Here is a 5,415-nt window from a genome sequence, read left to right as displayed (position 1 = left end):
GACGGCTTAGACCATACTTCCAAGCCCATACGGTGGTGGTGCTCACTAACTTGCCCATAAAAAGCATCTTCTATAAGCCAGAAGCTTCTGGACGCCTGATGAAGTGGGCAATGGAGCTAAGTGAGTACGACATCCAGTTCGAACCCCGAACTGCGTTGAAAGGACAAGCAGCGGCAAATTTCATAGCTGAGCTCACACCACCTTCCGAGCTGAGCGAGTCCGACCTACCGTGGACAATCTATGTCGACGGATCCTCCAATGAGAAGGGGTGCGGGGCAGGGGTCCTCTTGCTCGGACCAGGAGGCGAGCGATTTGAGTATGCCTTGCGGTTCGGCTTCCGGACTTCTAACAACGAGGCTGAGTATGAAGCATTTATTGCCGGCCTGCGAATCGCTAGAGCGTTGGGGGCCTCTTGTGTTAAGGTCTTCGGCGACTCCCAGCTGGTTGTGAGGCAGATCAAGGAAGAGTACCAAGCCAAAGACTCCCGAATGGAGAAGTATTTGGGCAAGGTCAGATCGTACCTCGCACAGTTTCGAACTTACGAAGTAAGCCGGGTCCCGAGCAGAAAATTCTAATGCTGACGCCTTGGCCAAGTTAGCATCGGCGTACGAGACCGACCTGGCCAGGTCGGTCCCCGTCGAGATCTTAGATAATCCCTCGATCTCAGAGCCAGATCTGATGGAGATCGGCGCTCCAGAATCCTCATGGATGGACCCGATTGCGGACTTCATTAGGGGCAACTCACCACAAGACCCCAAGGAGCGCAGAAAGTTGGCAAGGCGAGCAGCTCGGTTCGTGGTCCGAGGTGGAGCATTGTACCGACGCGGCTTTTCCCTGCCTCTATTGAGATGCCTAACTCCTAAAGAGGGCTTGTACGTCCTTAGAGAAATCCACGAAGGAGTGTGCGGCAATCACTCAGGCGCCCAGTCGCTGTCAGCCAAAGTGATCCGACAAGGATACTATTGGCCGACCCTCAGCCAGGACGCCAAGAAGTTCGTTAGAACTTGCGACAATTGCCAACGCTACGGAACCATAATCCACCAACCTCCCGAGCTGCTCACCCCCATCTCGGCCCCGTGGCCATTCGTAGTGGTAGCAGTGGGGGTAGATATCATTGGTCCTTTCCCTTTGGGCAAGGGCCAGACCAAGTTCGCGGTGGTTGCTGTGGATTACTTCACAAAGTGGGCCGAGGCCGAGGCGCTCTCCCACATAACGGAATCCAGAGTCACGTCCTTCGTATGGACAAATATCATATGTCGCTTTGGTATACCGCAGGCCATTGTGACAGACAATGGGAAGCAGTTTGACAACGCCAAGTTCAAAGACTTTTGCAGCAAGCTTGGCATAAGTCATCTTAGCTCGTCCCCCGCACATCCGCAAGCCAATGGGCAGGTGGAGGCAGTCAACAAGATCATCAAGCGAGGCATCAAACTTAGACTGGACTCCAAGAAAGGCAGGTGGGCCGAGGAGCTACCGGAGGTTCTATGGTCGTACAGGACCACCCAAAGAGAATCAACGGGTGAGACCCCGTTCTCCCTGGCCTTCGGCTCCGAAGCTATAGTCCCGGTTGAGATCGGCATGCCATCTGACAGAGTAGAGCATTACGAGCCTACGGCAAATGAGGAAGAGCTGCTCCTCAACCTCGACTTGTTGGAAGAAAGAAGAGCAATGGCCCAGCTACACCTGGCGGAATATCAGGGCAGAATGGCCAGACATTACAACGCCCGCGTTCGACCTCAGACCTTTCAGGTCGAACATCTGGTCTTAAGGAGGGTCCAAACCCATGTGGGTGCCCTTGATCCGGCCTGGGAGGGCCCGTTTGAGGTCAAGGGCATAGTCCGACCTAGGACGTATGTATTGGCCGATCTGAAAGGGGACATCCTCGCGCACCTGTGGAACGCGGAGCACCTGAAGCGTTATTATCCTTGAAATGCCAGAAGGGTTTTCGATGGATCTGTAAACACTGTTTCAAAAGAATTATGATCGGAATAAATGTGATGATTTAATTTCATGATTTCGAGTTCGACCAGAAATTAAATGGGGACCACGGACTCCCACGCGATCACGTTCCAGCAGTCGGTTAAAATTCAATCCTCCAAAACCTAAGGGTACGGGGTGCGATGCCAAAACCACTGATGAACTTGAAATTCAAACCTTCAAGGTAAAGGGACGATGTGAAGAGTTCAAAATGGTCAAGCCTCCGAACTTGAGGGTACGAGGAGCGATGTGAAGAATAGCTACGGACTTAGGATTTTAGCCTTTTAACGTTTTTAAGTTAAGGGTGCGATGTTAAGAAATCCAAAGTTGGTGCAATGCATTGAATGCTAGACAGAGATTCAAACTTTCAAATTATTTTAATTGAAGGCGCGACCTCGAAATTAAGAGGTGCGAGGTGACATTGGCTGCAGTTCAAAGAAAAATGTTGCCGACAACAAAGTAAAAATAAATGGGAGCCTCTTTATTGAATGGAGAGCAGAGCCAAGGCTTATAGACCTTGCAGCTCTGCCCTGACACATACAAACAAAAGAGAAGAGAAGAAAGACAGAGAAAGGCCTCATGAAGGATGATCGCCTAAGAGCCCGCCTGAGGAGCGCCCTCCTGTGTGGTGCCGACCTGGTCCTCTTCGAGATCGGAGTCGTCAGAGTCCAGATCTCTCACATACTTATCCACCAACGCTTGGGGGCCAGGGGTGCCGCCAGGCCCAGACGCCCACTGCTCGGCATACCTCTTTTTCAGACTGCTGAGATCGATCTCAAGGTCAGGCATGTCGGAAGCAATGCCCTTCATGAGGAACTTGAAGCCCGCGTCAGAAAAATCCTTGGCAAATCCATCGAAGTCAGGATGTTGCCTAAACGATTCCTCCAATAAGACTCCATTGCCGAGACGCTCCTTCGCCGTCTCCAGCTCGGCAGCCGCATGCTCCAGCTCCTTATCCTTCGCTTCAAGCGCCTGGAGCATGTCGTCCTTCTCCTTCAGGAGTTGGAACTTCTCCTTCTCCAAGCCCCTGGTGATAGCGTGGGCAGCTCGGAGCTGGGCCTTGCGCCTGTCCTCTTCCTTCTTCAGCAGCTCGGCCTTGGTCTCCACCTCGGCCTTCAAAATCTCCACCTCAGAGCGAGCCTTCAGCAGCTCATCCTTCATGGTGGAGGAAGCAGCCTCCAAGGCAGAAGAGAACTCCTCTTTCTCCCTCACTGCCAGAACTTCCCTCCCATCCAGCTCGGCCTTTACAGCCAGAGCCGATTGAATGGAAGCAACAAACGCCTGAGAAAAGGTACAAAGAAGAAAGTTAGACCGAGCTACCTGTTAGGTAAATTAAGCAAAAATGGACACCAGTCTTACCTCAGCGGCGTAGTCGATGGTCCTCTGCAGAACGGACCCTGGGTCGCTCACAAATTTGGACGCCCTCCTTAGGCAGCGGTCCAAACTTGCAGCCGAGATGCGGGACACCTGGTCCCTCACCCTGGAGCTTGACGGCTCAACTCTGAACCACGCTATCACATCGGACGTCCCGCCCATCCTGGCCTCAGGATCGTCCACACGATCTGCGAAGCTCGCAGGCTCCCCACAAGCTCCGACCTCCAAGGGGGAGGTCGTCTTCTTTTTCTTCCTCCTTCGCTTCAGAGGGACTTCCTCCCTCACCTCCTCGCCCAAAGGCAGGGCGTCCACCGCCTCGGTCTGATCCCTGGGGCGCTTCTCCCTCGAGGGACCCCCAGAAGACTCCAGCTCGATCACTAGGGCTGGATCTTCCGAGGCAGGCCTTGCCACGGCAGGGGTGGCAGGTTTCGAACTCTGGGCGGCCTCAAGAGCATGGGCTCGGCCCTTGGACTTGCGCTTCACGCTGCTTGCAAATCCGCAAACCATGGCTGCAAAATAAAAACAGGAGTCAGCACAAGGTTAGAGGAAAAAGGGGGGAAGCCAGCTCGGCATACCAAGTTCGGAGTTCGGCCTTGAGGATTCAATGGGACGAACTGCAGGGTTGTAATCTAGCAGCCCGGACTCAAGCAGCAGCTCGTCGGACACCAGGGTTCCGACCTTCCTACCCCTCGGAAAGCGCTCCTTGTAATATTTCAACGTGTCGAAGGAGGCTTGCGTAAGCTTGGGGACTGGTCGGATTGAAACTGCACGAAGACAAAATCCGAGTTAGACCTGAATGACAGAAAAGAAAATCGCAAAAAAGCAAGAACTACTCCGTACATAGGTTCCCAAACCTAGTGGGGACGTCAAAGAAGGAACGACATGACTCGTCCTTTGCAAGCCATTCCCAGAAGCGTAGAACCACTTCCTCACCCATCCCTTGATGGAGGTCGGCCCCTTAACTATACCGCCTGCGCCTTTCCTTGCGCACATATAGAACCGACCAGGCTTCTTAGCTATCCTTTTTGCTTCGAAGCATGCGAGGAGCTGGTCTACGTCCAACAACTCGGCCTCCTCACTATCCCGAGCTCGTAGCCAAAAAAGGATGGCCAAAGCGAAAATGACACCCCACCCATTGGGGGCCACTTGAGCCGGAGCCAACCCAGTCCGGAAGAGAAATTCTTGGACAAAAGGGTGAAGGGGAAGTCTGAGGCCGTACTCAAACATCTTGAAGTAGAGAGTGACCCATCCCTCTGGAGGATTGTCAGCTCTCTCCCCCTCCTCCGGAAGCCTGAGGAGGATGTTCTCAGGGATAGCGAACCCCCTACGAAGGGATCCGAGGTAGTGCTCAGGTATCCTAGAAGGGTATTCCAAACCCTGACCCGAGGTGGAGACGTCACTATCCTCCCCGTCATCGGAGAATCTAAAGTTTTCTATCTCCTCGAGCTCGGACTCTAACCTACGAGCTAAATCCTCATCGGATCCTAAGTTGCTGCTAAAAGAGGACGACATGGCAACTACATTCGAAAGAGAGAGGGAAGAGACCGACCTACCAAGGGTTCGAGCTGCCTTCAGATCGAACTCCAAGAATTCAGGGAACGTAAGGTATGACCTGAAGGATTGGGGGCATTTATAGCCCGTCGGAGAAATTTCCCCACCGTACACGTGTAATCAACGAGCGGCTAGGATCCTCCCTGAGATCTGAAGCGTCGGAATATTTGAATATTCCGACGATAAATCTTCCGCAACGGTTGTATTTTCCCACGAATAGGAAGTCGCCACGTGTCCGAAGCAAATCAAACAAACTTCTCTGCCAGGTCGAGATCGGACCAGACAGAGAGGGGGCCAATGTTTGGGGAAGAAAATACCCTGGACACGTGGAGGACCCCTATTGGTGCTCCAAGATGACTCATGAGTCATGCCCAGCTCGGACGGCCGAGATCACCACTACTAGCGTTGACAGATGCTAAGTATGAGGGCCGAGGTGAACCTGGCCGAGGTCCGACCTATCGGGAAGCTCGGTAGGGGCCGATGTGAGCTACTGTCAGCGGTGTGATTATCGGG

Source organism: Momordica charantia, unplaced genomic scaffold, assembly GCF_013281855.1.
Source record: "Momordica charantia cultivar OHB3-1 unplaced genomic scaffold, Mcharantia_2.0 BLBB01000078.1, whole genome shotgun sequence".
In the NCBI taxonomy this organism is placed as follows: Eukaryota; Viridiplantae; Streptophyta; class Magnoliopsida; order Cucurbitales; family Cucurbitaceae; genus Momordica; species Momordica charantia.
The sequence above is the reverse complement of the archived record's forward strand: the minus strand, read 5'-3'. Positions refer to the sequence as shown.